The following is a 13751-nucleotide window of genomic DNA, read 5'->3' on the forward strand; positions in this document are numbered from 1 at the left end:
ACATCATTCTGTTAACTCACTTCTCCGTGTGATTAACACAGCATGAAATATTTTATATAATTCAAGAAGCCAGCACAGGTTTTACATCAGTGATCCATAAAATTGTCCTAACCCTAGTTTGTTATTTGCTTCTTTTTCCGTAACACTGCCTGCTAATGGTTATCCTCACAGCTCAGATAGAAATGACTCAGTCAGTCTCCACCTGGAGAACATCAAAACCTAGACAGAGTTGAAATGTTACTGAAACAGAAAAATATCTTAGAGTACAAAATCCGGAAGCAAGAGAATACACTTCTTATGAACTCTACTTAGTACACTGACTCCCATGACTTTACTTGACCCTACAAAGCGCACGGGTATTGCTTTACTTCACACTACTGGAATTTAAGATATTTTATTGGAAAGACAGAATTTCATTTGTGGAGCCATGAATCACTCTGACATACTGGGGCACATAAGTGAAGACACTTAGCAATGATCTGACCTTGCACGATGCATTTCTCTAGAGAAGATGTGCACAGAAACAGGGACCGGATTAACTGCAGGGGCTTTAGGGGCTGCTGCCCAGGGCCTCAGGCTAAGGGGGCCCCCGCAGGCCAATGGGCCAGTTGCGGCCCACTGCTTCTTTTCAGCCAGCCATGTCCGTGCCGTACCGTGGGCCAGACACCGTTCCCTGAGCCTCAGCCCCCCGACCAGATGAGGGGCATTCAGGGAATCTCTGGCTGGGTACCATGGCCAATGGGAGCTGTGGGGGCAGTGCCTGTTGGCACGGGCAGCGTGCACTGCGCAGAGCGGCCTGGCCCCTCTATCTAGGGTTTGGACATGCTGGCCACCTCAGGGAGCAGAGCAGGATGGAGCCAGGGCAGGCAGTTATCCTGCCTTAGACCCTCTGCACCACCAACCAGGAGCCGCCCAAGGTAAGCACCTCCCGGTCGGACCCTACATCCTGCACCCCAACCCCTTATCCCAGCCTGGAGCCCGCTCTTGCACCCAAACTCCCACTCAGAGCCTGCACCCCGAACCTCCTGTCACACCCCAACCTCCTGTCCCATCCCTGCCCCCACCCAACTGGAGCTGCACTCCCTCCCACACCCCAGTCCCCTGCCCCAGCCCTGAGCCCACTCCTCCACTCCAAACCTCCAGAGGCTCCACAAAATCTAATAGCCTCAGGCCCACAGGAGAGTTAATCTGGCCCTGCACAGAAAGGTGTGGGAAGTGAGTGAGCTAGCGGTTGCTTCATCTACAGCACTGACGCAACTAAACCCTCGACCAACAAAGGCTTGATCCTGCAAGGTGCTGAGCCTATAGGACTTGAGCCAGTGAATCACTTAAGCAGCTGCATGCTGGATTGGGTCTGGAGTGCTCAGCACCCTTTAGGATCAAGCCCAAAGTGCCATCAAGGCCCACACTGAGACTGGGATATTTTTATTCACTGTCTGTCTGATGCAGCTGTCTCCCAGGAAGCAGTAGAGAGTAACCATGCTCCAACTGATATCAATGGGAGTTGTGCCATTGTCGTCAGTTCAGAGCAAAAAGGGCCCAAAATAGGCACACGGCAGCCTCCCACATTGTACACAGGCCAGAAGAAATGTCACTCACGCATAGCCTGTGAAGATTTTTGGACCATATTTATGATCATGGAAGTACCTTTCAGCTTTTTTTTTTATCTACTTACAGAAATTCAGTGTGGGAATGCTGTTTTGTTTGGGGGTTGGTTTATTTCTACATGCTTTCTGAGCAGGATTACAGGTATAGCGGCTGAGTTAATGTTGTGTCGAGCAGCATCTACTTACATATGGAAGATCTGTGTGAGCATTCACTGCCTCTAGAGCAGAGCATGCTGCAAAGCACGGTACCTCCCACTATCCTTCATTTCTCTGCCCTCTTCCCCAGGTCATTCCTATCAATAAGACCTTATTAATGTGTAATCTCCATTTCCCAACACAATTATTTTTAATAGACAATATTATGGGTACATCTGGGCAAATTTCGGCATAGAAAAGTTATTGGTTCATGATCACATAGTAATAGGGGGGAAGAAAGATTGCAGGCTTCTGCTTTAACCACCAGACCACACTTTGCTCCTTTCTATAATAGATTTAGGCTCTTTCATTTGAACGCTGCTGGGGGCTTGTCAGAACATATCCTTAGTTTGCAGCAAGGTGTGCTATGACCCTACCCTGCATTCCCTGCCACAGACTAAGTGGCCATGGGGACCCTGTTGCTGCACACTAAAAGTTCCGTCATTTGTGTTGATCTACCCTGCTTTGAAATGCAAGTAGATTGACGTGCACTAGAAAATTTTTAATGCACAGCAGCAAGATCCACACAGCCTCTTAATGAATACCAGGGTTGTATAGGGTAAATGGACACCCCAGCTCGCCACACACTAAATTTTCATATAGATCAGCCTTTAGCTCAGCTACTTGGGGCAGGGACCATCTTTTTGTTCTGTGTTAGCATAGCACCTCACACGATGGGAGGTTCCTGGGTGATACAGTAAAGCACATAATAAATCATGTAAAGTTTAAAACAGTATTGACTGAGCCAAGGCACTATGTTTATAGTAATCTATGCAATATAAGGTAGTAGCCCAGACTATTGTCTCTAAAAATCTGAGAGGAACATTCCTCTGCAGTAAAATAAACACTGTACACTTTCTCCTGACTTAGATAAAGTGTTGTGTTTTTTTGATAAATCCATATGGTTTGTTCACTTGCATAGAAAAGCCTGAAAGACAACAATTCCCCAGATCTCTTCAACAGAATTTGCATTATCAATAAATGCCTCTGATATCACCAGGGTTCTTTAGCCCACACATCCGGCTTATATCTTAATTGCAATAACTTCATGTCCCAAAAAGCCAATGCTTATGACGGTCCTGATTCCAACACATACACACCCCCACCTCCACCAGCTCCTAAACTCCCAGAGCCCGGAAAGTCTTTCCACATTCCTGCAAAGTTACACAAGAGACTAGAAGCAGATAACATTGTATGTTTTGAGTTAAAAATGCAGAATGCTTATGCCCCTTTGCAGAAAGGAATGAAAGAATGTCCTTTCAGGAACCATATCAGAGGTAGATGAAGTCCTCACAATGAATCTTTTGCAGCACATCATCACCATTTCTGGGACTGTCCATACTTATTGTCACTTGACTTTCACTGAACTTTTTTCAGCAAGATATGGCAATGTAATACTACAGAATAAAGACAAAATCTATGTGTGGTGTTATATAAACCTGTTTCATTAAAAATCAGGCATCCAGAGATCTTAGCTGCAATAGCCAATGTAGTAGAGTACATATGAGGTTTTAAAATGTAGATTTTGGTTTTTTAAAAAATGTCCTTTATCCCCATTTTAATTTAAATGTTGAAAACTGTGGGTGGAGATTTTCAAAGCACTTTAGGGGCGTTGGACTCACATCTGCTACTTATCTTGTGTCTAAATCACCTAGACTTCTTAGAAAAGCACAGCTGTGCTGTATATCCCTAATATTTCTACAGGACTGAATTGCTTTGAAGCTCCCTGGCACAATTTATTGACACAGTGAGCACAACTTACTTTCCCTTTTCTCATTAATTCACCTCCACCCACTACTTGGCAGGCAAATTTAAACATTTTATTAAAGCTAAAGGTAAAAAAAATTATATCATACATAGGTTGAGAAAAGAGCGTCTGTACATTGGGATATGGCGCTTAAATTATCCACAAATAAAAGTTTGTTTTTAAAGTCATAAGATGCCTATTGTGCATAATCAGCAATAACTCAAATTTAGGTAAACGAATTTAAGAATATAGTTTAGATATTTAGCATCCATGCATTTGGGTCCATTACTTGTGAAAAAAGTTATACAGAGAGTAGGTGGCAGAAAGCAAAATATATCAACAAGTGAAGACTGTCCCTCAGTAACTGAGAATTTAGGGTAGGTTGTCCATTTAGGAAAAAAACAGTCCATCAGGAAAGTATCTGAGTTACTTTCCTGACTGAACTTCTGATCGGCACTCCAGCTCATCTCTCCTGGTATTACCGATGTCCAGTGATGTGTTCTATGTAGATGTCCCTCAACCACCCGATGGCATCCGACATCATGAGTTTCTGCATCAGCCAAGCGTAGCATTGACCGACTCCACATTCTCTCAGCACTCGCTTGTTACTGGGGTCCCATGCGCCCAGAGCTCCAATGATCAATGCATGTGTCTCAACCTGGTAACCCTTAGCTCTCAAGGTTTCAGCCAGAGGGACGCATTTCTCCAGCTTTCGAGATTGGGCATCGTGGAAAGCCGGGGTCCTGTTTTTGAAGGGCACTGTGATGTCCACCATGATGATCTTCTTCCGGTCCTCGTTGATGATGATGTCTGGTCGCAGTTGGCTGTCGGTTCTGGGGATGGAGGAGTTCACAGCTACCTTCCCCACAAGTGAGAGGATGGCTTTGACCAGGCAATCCTGGATGGTGTTGTGTCTCAGCTGGCAGGCTCTGGAATGGGGCTTGCAGCTACACAAGACATGGGATAGTGTCTCATTGGCATAGCTGAACTTCCTGCATCGCTTGTCCCAATTCCTGTGGCGGACAGCTCTGTTCAGCGGGACGCAGTTGAGCTGGGCCCAGTGGATGAACATCCAGTTGGCAAATCGGGTGAAGCTGCCCCCGGGGAGGAAGTGTTTGCTGGCATCCCGCCTCGAAAGCCTTGCCCTGGTCCGGCTTCCATTTCATGTTTTCCATGTATTGGCAGTGGATGGCATCCTTCAGGGTCCTCTCCAGCTTGGTACTGGCTCTTGGAGTGACAATTGTGGTGCTCCGTGTTCTTCACCTGTGGCACCAGGACTCCCATTTCCTGGCCTTCTTCACACCACATCCAGTGGCAGTTGATACGCTTCTCCAGTCATTGTGTAGCATTGCAGGCACGAGTCCAGAGTGAAGCAAAGTCTCCTCCCTCTCTTCCAAATTCACTTTCCAGTGAGCTGCTCAGGTAGGTAGCAACATCTTGGTTGGAGGAAGTCCTGGCGATTTGCTTCCTGACAGCATCCTGCAGAACATTCTCCATGATGTTCCTCACCATGGTGTCCGGGCACATCAGAAGGTGGAAGGCTTGAGTGATGACAGTGATATCACACAGATCACCCATTCAAGGGACATTGGCACTGCCCTGCCTGTGTGAAATGTACATCAGTTCATTGCTGGCTCTCTGGGGAAGAAACATCCACTTCCTCACCAGTTGCCAGATGGTGTTGTCTGCCTTGATAAGAGGTACCTTCTCCACGGCAGATCCCCTCAGGACAAACGAGATATGGGGGATCAGGAATACATAGAGCCAAATACCATACTGACCTGCAGCCAGTGCAGCTTCCTTTAGTCTCTTTGGGATTAGATGAGCATAATTTTAGTCAGAATTTGACTTATCGTGACTTGGGGACAAGTTCCATGGAGACATATCATTTTGCTGACAAGCAACAGTGCTTTTGGAGGAAGCATGGGCTTGCATTAAAGACACACTCTCTCCCAGAATCATGAACAGGAATGCTCTCGCACCTTATTAAATTTTCTTTCAGTTAACTGTATATTTTATTATGGTTGTGCATGTTAATGGCAGCCAATTTACAGTTATATAAAAATGCCAAAGCTGACAGTGCTATAATTCAGTTTATCATGTGTAATTATAAGATTAAGTCACATTCTTCTATGGGGAAACCTATGGGAGGGAGCCAGAGGGCCAAGGAATCTCTCAGTGAGGGTGATCTCACAGTTCACTGTAAATTGTTCTCTTGAGAGTTTAAGAATCCTTGGATTTGGTAGATAGAAAAGGCTTGTGGTCCCACAGATGCAGAAGCTCTGCTGGCCTTTCTCCGCACAGAAATGTTACTATTGTAAGTCATCATCCTGTAGCTTCTCAACAATACCACTGAGGATTATTTGCTAGAATATCTACTCAGCTATCTAGGTTAGCAGGGTAGGTGAAGTCTTATGCCACACAGAGTCCCTATGGAGGGACATCTGGGTCAGGGAGATAGTGCCATCAGAGGCACACCACACATTACGTTCGAGCAGATGAGGGAAAATAAGTACTGGGGCTGCCTCTTGTCAGTAGTTTCCAATAAAATGAAAAGGAAATTCATGCCCATTTTTGCTCACCCTCTTAAAAGTTGATGTTATGAGTGAGTTGACATCTCCCTTGTTTAAAAAGGTCAGTAGCATTGGAAAGTAAAGTTTGCGGTCAAACATTTTGAGCTCTCCAGTGGTGGCAAGAGACAGCATTTCAGCATACCAGCATCCTAAAGTCAGAGATTATTAACCAGGTTTCATCTAGAAACGTTTCTAGCCAGGGAATAAATTCTACTGTTTCCTATTGAAATGAAGTGTTCTATGTTGAAATGATGCGCTATTATAGCAAAAGAGGGGCCCAAACCAGAATCCTGGATTCCAGTACACAGGGACTTTGGAGCTGTTTGGATATGATCTGAATGGTGTGTCTCAGGCTCATCTCTAGCTATAGCAGCGTGGGGACATGTTAATAATAGCCTCTTTTGGCAGGTGTTACATTAGTACCTGATTAGGGAGCACGGCCCCATTGTGCAGAGTGCTGTATGTATGCACTAAAAAAGATGTTTCTTGCCCAAGAGAGTTTGCAGTCACAGCATATGATGGGACAGGTGAATAAAACAAATGGGAGGGTGGTGGGAGAGAAAAAGTTTCTGTGACATAATGCTGCTTATGGCAACAAGCAGCAGACTCAGCATACCTGCTGCCTTGCTATGGTCAAGTGCTCTGCAGGGATCACAGCAAAGATAAGCTTGTGGTTTGGACTAAACAGCTTCTTTTCTAGACTTTTAAAAATCTAAGCAATACCTTAAGTTCTCCAAAGTGTGGGATTTGCTTCCTCCTGTCCTGGCACCCATTGTGATATACCAGGTGTGTGTGGTCCATTCCTCTTATGAAGTTGCCCTTTTGTTCTGGCTCCTTTAACTGTGAAGAACAATGCAGATGGGCAGCTTTGGGATGTTAAACAGTGCAGATTGCTTCCACAGCCACTCTCCCCACTGACCCTTAACAGTTTTCTCCCTATGGACTTTAAGAGGCTCAGTCTTAATCTTCTATCATCAAAGCATCCAGAGCTGCTGTAGAATGTGGCTTTCTCTGAATTTCAGAAGCCCACCTTCCTTTGCAAGTCTGTCTGTAGTGGGACAATTGCTTCACTTTAGCTGGACTCTAAAAACAGTACAAATGCTTAAGCTATGTGAAGGGCACTATTTTTTGACATGTTGCCTTTCTTTTCCTGGGAGAAATAGCTCTGACGCTTGATTAAACAATGAGCTGCTCCATAAGGCAGATACACAGATACTCCTTGCAAATTTAATCTGGAACAAAATCAGTTCTCTGAATCTCTTGACAGTAGTTTTATACTTTTTTTACCCCTGCTCAGAAGCAGGGAAAACACAAGTGCTTCAGGAAGTGGCATGGCTGTAGGTGACCTGCCGTTCTCTGAGTCTGTACTGAAGCAGTGTCCCAGTGTGGTGTTAGAGAGTGCTGTGTTGCTGGAGGTACTGTATATTGTATGGGATGCCAAACTCAGATCCTGATGAAGCTGATGATTAACGGTCCCATGGCTCACTGTTCTGCTCAGATTCAGCTAAGGTAATTATGGTCTGCTCACTTTAAATCCCTCTTTGGGTTTTAAATTGACACACATGCTTTATTTCTTCTCCTGAATGGGTCTTTGAAGTGGCTATGGTGGGCTGTAATAAGAGAGGATAATCATGGGTATTGTTGTGGCTCTGGACAGGCAAGATTGGCACTCAAAGGAACTGAGGTTCAAGGCTGTTCCTGCCCTTCTTTCCCCACCCCGCACCTAGAGTTCAGTCAGAGCTGCAGTGGAATGCCACTGCTCACAGGGTTCAGAAGTTTGCATCTGCTCCATGAAAGCCCTGATGGTCAAGGATGAAGAGGGTCCTGTTACACTTCTATTACTCCAGTCAGGTCAGTCACCTTTGAGCTGTGTCTCCCTTATTCCTGGTATAGGGCAGATGGCTGAGTAGGACTAGAACAAGTTCCAAACAGCTTGGAGGAAGATTTTAGCTCTGGTGAAGGGGCTGAGGAATAGGCATGGAGCTGGTTATGAAGGTGTGGCTTAGGGTGAAGGGGGAGACAGGAGGCAGAGTGAATGGACAAAGACAGGAATAAATAGGTAGAGAGAAGAAGAAAGGAGGAATGAATGAAGGGAGACCTTTGGAGCAGGAGATTAAAAATAGAACAGGAATGTATAGGAGCATTTGCAGCAAAGTACATATCAGAAACAATGTGATTACATAATTATAATGCTCACACACCATGAAGCAAATGTTTTTAAAAAGTTAAGGCCTTAGTATTGAATTCTGTTATTGTACTGGCTTCCAGCATGGGCAACTCTGGATGAGTCTGTACAGCTTAAGAGGTAGGCTCCGAACCTGGGGGCTGTAACAGACTCTCATCTGCTGTGGATCAGCCATAAAAAGAAACTCAGGGCTGGTCTACACTAGGGGAGGGGATCGATCTAAGATACGCAACTTCATCTACGTGAATAATGTAGCTGAAGTCGAAGTATCTTAGATCGAGTTACCTACAGTCCTCACAGCGCAGGCTCCCCCTGTTGATTCCGCTACTGCCATTCGCGTTGGTGGAGTTCCGGAGTCGACAGGAGCGCGTTCGGGGATCAATATATCACATCTAGATGAGATGCGATATATCAATCCCCGAGAAATCAATTGCTACCCGCCGATACAGCTGGTAGTGAAGACGTACCCACAGTATGAGGCCTAGCAGAGGTCAAATCCTGGACAAACTCCCACATAATAGGCATCCTGGCTAACGAGTTGAGCCATGAATATCTGGAGCTAAATACACAAGTCTCTAGAGATTTACGAACCAGACTCAAGCTAAAAACTGTAACAGATTCATAACTTCTGTGAATCATGTACAGATGACTTATAACACACACATTGACCGTGGGTTACATTATCACTACTTACCTTGCCGTTCGTATTCTCTGTGAATGTCCAGGAAGATTAAGTAGTTTTCTAGCTGTGAATCAGGTCCTTCCCATATTCCTCAGCATAGGTGCTGGAACTAGGGGTTCTGCTGCACCCCCGTGGCTTGAAGTGATTTCCGTTATATATAGGGTTTGCAGTTTGGTTCAATGGCTCTCAGCGCCGCCACTATAAAAATTGTTCCAGCATCTCTGTTCCTCAGAGACGCATATAAAAGTCGTTCCTTAGAATAAAGGGCACAGTTTTTCAGGCACTGATCTGGACACCTACTTTACAGTTCTGAGTGTTACTGGACATATTTTTCTCCATGGTATATCTGAACAGGTTTTTTTGTTTACTGACATGTACATTAATTTCCTCCACAGAGTTAGTGCTCTTCAGCAGCTTCTGCTACAAACTCTGACGATGCCACTGTACAAGGGGAACTTTTGAGAGAAAATGTGGCTCAGCAGAATGAAGAAGCCTGTCAGTATTTTCTTCTCTGAAAATGTACTCAATATTTACCAAAGAGGGAGGGCAGAAAAGGAGCAAATTCTGAAAATATTTGCTTATTGTTCTGGTATTTAACATTAATAAAATGCTGAAGTTTTGTTACTAGTTGGATATTTGACATTCAAGACATACTGCTAACTGGACTATACTGAACTGGTAGCACAGAAACATCTACCGGAACTGGAGCATTCCAGTCCCTGCTTACATGAGTAGCCCTTATGCATGCAGTTTTATTGGCTTCATTGAGATTATTTGCATCAGTGAGGATTTTCAGGATCAGACTCCAAGTTTCCTACATGAAGTGTCTGTACATTTGAAAGCATTGACTTGGCTGTGCAACATTCCTTTATATCCTGTCCTGTATTGTTTCTCTTTCTTTCTCAATTTCTGCTTGACTGACAACCCTATAAAACACAAAACAACAGGATAGAGTTGGAGAGTGGGAGGAAATATTGTCATCAGTTTTGGATATCATTATTGAAACAGCTTCAAATTATCAACAGCTACTGAGGGAAAATGCTGATATTTGTTTTTTCCTTGGATAGTATTCCCTATTCATTAATCGGTTTCTTGACTCACTGACCCATTTTTCCTGTAATAATTCTTCTATGGAAAATCCAATATTTCCTCATCAGTCCTTATGCCTACCCCTGTATGCATGGGCTGAAGATTTCAAGGCTTCTAAGATGGTGACATTACTGACCACAATTAGGAATGAGCCTTCCCTCTTATCAATTTGGAAATCTTGTTCTAATCCTTTGCTTTTACTGGCTTTTGTTATTGTCTACCCCAGAGGTGTAATAGGATTTAGAATGGAGTTACTGAGACTGATCTGATTCTGCTGGATTCCAGAGAGTAGTAGGGGGGAAGAGGGGACCAGATCTTTTATCTCCAGGACTATGACACTAATTCTTGTAACCTATCACCTGAAAAGGGTTTGGTGAGTTTAAGCCTAATGACCTCCGAACTATAGGCCCTTTCAGTTGAGGATCTCAGAGTTTTACAAATATTCATTCATTTAAGCATCTCAACACTCCTGCCTTTCCATCAGTCTTAGGGATTTCTCATTCTGCAGCTGTATCCAGTGTTTTCTTTGAAGTAAGCATTGACTCCCTTTTTTTTTCTGTTGGTTGTCTATAATGATGTACAGAGAGGTTGCACGAAGTGACTGCTCAAGACTACACAGCAAAGGAGTGCCAGAACTGGGAATGGGGCCCAGGACTTTTACTTTCACACTTCTAACTAGGAGGAGTGATATTTCTTCCTTTTAGTTAACTCTAACAGTCAGTGGGCAGCTCAAGCTGGCATAAGCCAATTTCCTCTATTTTCTCAGAGGAGTTAAGAGAGGATAAAGGTGAATGACTTCTTACTAGAGAGGTGCCAAAATCAAGAGGAGACGTGGATGTTTCAAAACTACCCTTGTTCTGATAGTGTCTTAAGTTGTGGGGCAAGTAGCAAAGGAGAAGATAACGCAAATGACTTATCCAAGAGTCATTTCTAAAAATTCCTACATTGGATTCTTTAATTATCATTCTCAAGGATCGATAGAAAATACATTGGAAGAAAAATATTAAATAGTCACTAGGAGAATCAAGTAATAGCATAAATTAATAGGCCATTTCATAGATTATAAGGCCAGAAGGGGCTACCAGATCATCTAGTCTGACCTCCTGTATACGACAAACCACAGAATCTCATCCAGTGTCCACTGTATGGAGCCCAATAGCTTGTTTGACTAATGCATCTATTCCAGAAAGGCATCCATTCTTGATTTGGAGACTTGAGATGAAGACAATTACTAGATGCAATATTAAGTCAGTGGAAATTGTGATTAATCCTGGAAACAAACTACAAGGGAAGTGGTTATTTTCATCTTCTGAAGAAGCCACCACTTCCCTTGCATATTGTGCCAGTGATTAATCACCATTTCCAGCGACTTCACATTGTATCTAGCAATGCCACCCAGAATTCAATTCTTAGACAGCAAACTGGATTTTTCATTTTAATGTTGAAAAAAACTTTAGGAAAAATATATTGGAAGTTAAACTCCCCAGCTCCCCAATGACATTCAGTGGGACGGAGGTCCCTAGCTAGCATTTATGCTTTTGAAAAATCATTACTTAAGGGCCCAAATCTATTCCACTGAAATCAATGGGAGCAAGAGCAATCTCTAAATGCCTACAGAACTGAGTTAAAAACTGAATTCTAACTAGTGAGGCACACAGAGAATTAGAATCAATGCAAGTTGTTAGAGGGAAATGTTTGCATAAGTGTCATGTATTTGAAAGTAGGATATGGAAAACAAGATGTTTGTTAATTTAATAATGCTTTAAAAAAAAGACCCCAATTTAAACAAGGCTGAGCCAATTAAAAAAATAAAAAATAAAATGTCTTTTCAGGTGGAGGTGCAAGATACTTTATGGTGATAAAAAGAATGGTGTCATTATGCCTGTGTTCAATCTGTGAGTAGATATGTGCAAAGATGGCAGGTAGCAGATTTTTGGCTCTCAGTAAGGTAGTGTTCAGAGGGAGCTGAGGTACAGTAGCAGCTGTTGACAGGTTCCCTATGAGTCTTGGTTTTTGAAATATGACACTATAAAAAAGAACTGATTTATACCTAATATAAATATAATATAATGTAATATAATTCATCTGATGAAGGCAAAAAATAATAGTTTCTTTACAAAGGGGGATTTTCAAAGGCCCCAAAGTCAGGTACGTGCTTAAATTCCACTGAATGCTGATGAGTTGGATACCTGATTCCTAGGGCTGGTCTACACTGGGGTCGGGGGGATCAATCTAATATAGGCAACTTCGTAGCTGAAGTCAAAGTATCTTAGATCGAGTTACCTACCGTCCTCACGGCGCAGGATCAACGTCCGCGGCTCCCCCTGTCGACTCCGCTACCACCATTCACGCTGGTGGAGTTCCGGAGTCGACAGGAGCGCGTTCAAGGATCAATATATTGTGTCTAGATGGGATGCGATATATCGATCCCCAAGAAATCGATCACTACCCAGCAATATGGCTGGTAGTCTACATGTACCTCTAGTTGTGCCTTTGAAATTCTCCCCTCAAGTGCTTTTCTCTGTTCCCATTTCATCCTACAGCATCTCTTACGCCCTACACTCCTCCATATTCTCACCCCTATCTGATCTCTGGGTCCTTTTCTTACACTCTTAGCTTCTGCTCCTATCACAGGTAAAATGACCTTCCACTTTCTATGCGCTTTCTCTCCTCCTTTAACACATTTCTTTCAAAAATCTTACGTTATGGTGCTCCTCAATGCAATTACTATACCTCCTCCTGCTGGAGCTCGTGGTGATCCTTAGGTCAATTTTCTTTGAGTTAAGAGCAGATCCTACAAGTGTGCCATGCGCGGAATTACCATTATCTTAGGTGGGAGTTCAGGATGAGGAAAGTTTGCAAAATGGCGGCATTAGATTGCCAGCTGTAAAGGACAAGGAGAACATGTCTCACATGACTTCCATTGCTCCTTTAAGGCACTGAAGTATATCAGAGGCACATTGCCCCATCAGGAGCTTTTGTACCTGAAATACTCTTCTCTGCATCCAGCCAACTCATGTGTGTGTGTTTGTGCGCGCGCGCACGCGCACACATCATAGTCCCTCCCTCATTGGAGAGGTTACTGCCTTAAGTGACATTGCCCCACTGAAGAGTCCATATGCTCAAGAACGGCTCCTTCCACCCTCTTCCCACTGATGTACTCATGCAAATGTCAGACACAGTCTGACCCTTTGTTTTGCAAAGAGCTTGTAACCCTTCTATTGCTATAAACATAATAATGTGCACAAGAACAAAGATAGGAAAGAACTGCATAAAGGAGGAAAAGAAAAAGGAAAATCTTTATTGATGGAAAGCATATTAAGAATATTTCTTAGATCATAATGCTAAATAATGAAAATTGATGCTATTTGAAATGGTCCCTTTCCAAATACTTTACAAAAGTTAAAACCAATACAGATAAGTGAAAGAAAGCTAGAAAGCATTCAAAGAGCACTTAAAATGATAGAAGAATTCAAGAGTATACTGGAAGAAGAACAGAGAGCTCAGTCTATAGCAATTGGGGAAAAAATAAATTGAGTGATTGTGGCATGATGATAGTGATATAAATACATTAAAGGAAATCACGTCCAAGAGAGGAAGAGCTTTATTTGGGTAATTTAGAAAGTGGTCAAAGAAGGAATAATGGCCTAAAATTAAAAATGGGGAAAAATCA

This window comes from Chelonoidis abingdonii, chromosome 2, assembly GCF_003597395.2.
Source record: "Chelonoidis abingdonii isolate Lonesome George chromosome 2, CheloAbing_2.0, whole genome shotgun sequence".
In the NCBI taxonomy this organism is placed as follows: Eukaryota; Metazoa; Chordata; order Testudines; family Testudinidae; genus Chelonoidis; species Chelonoidis abingdonii.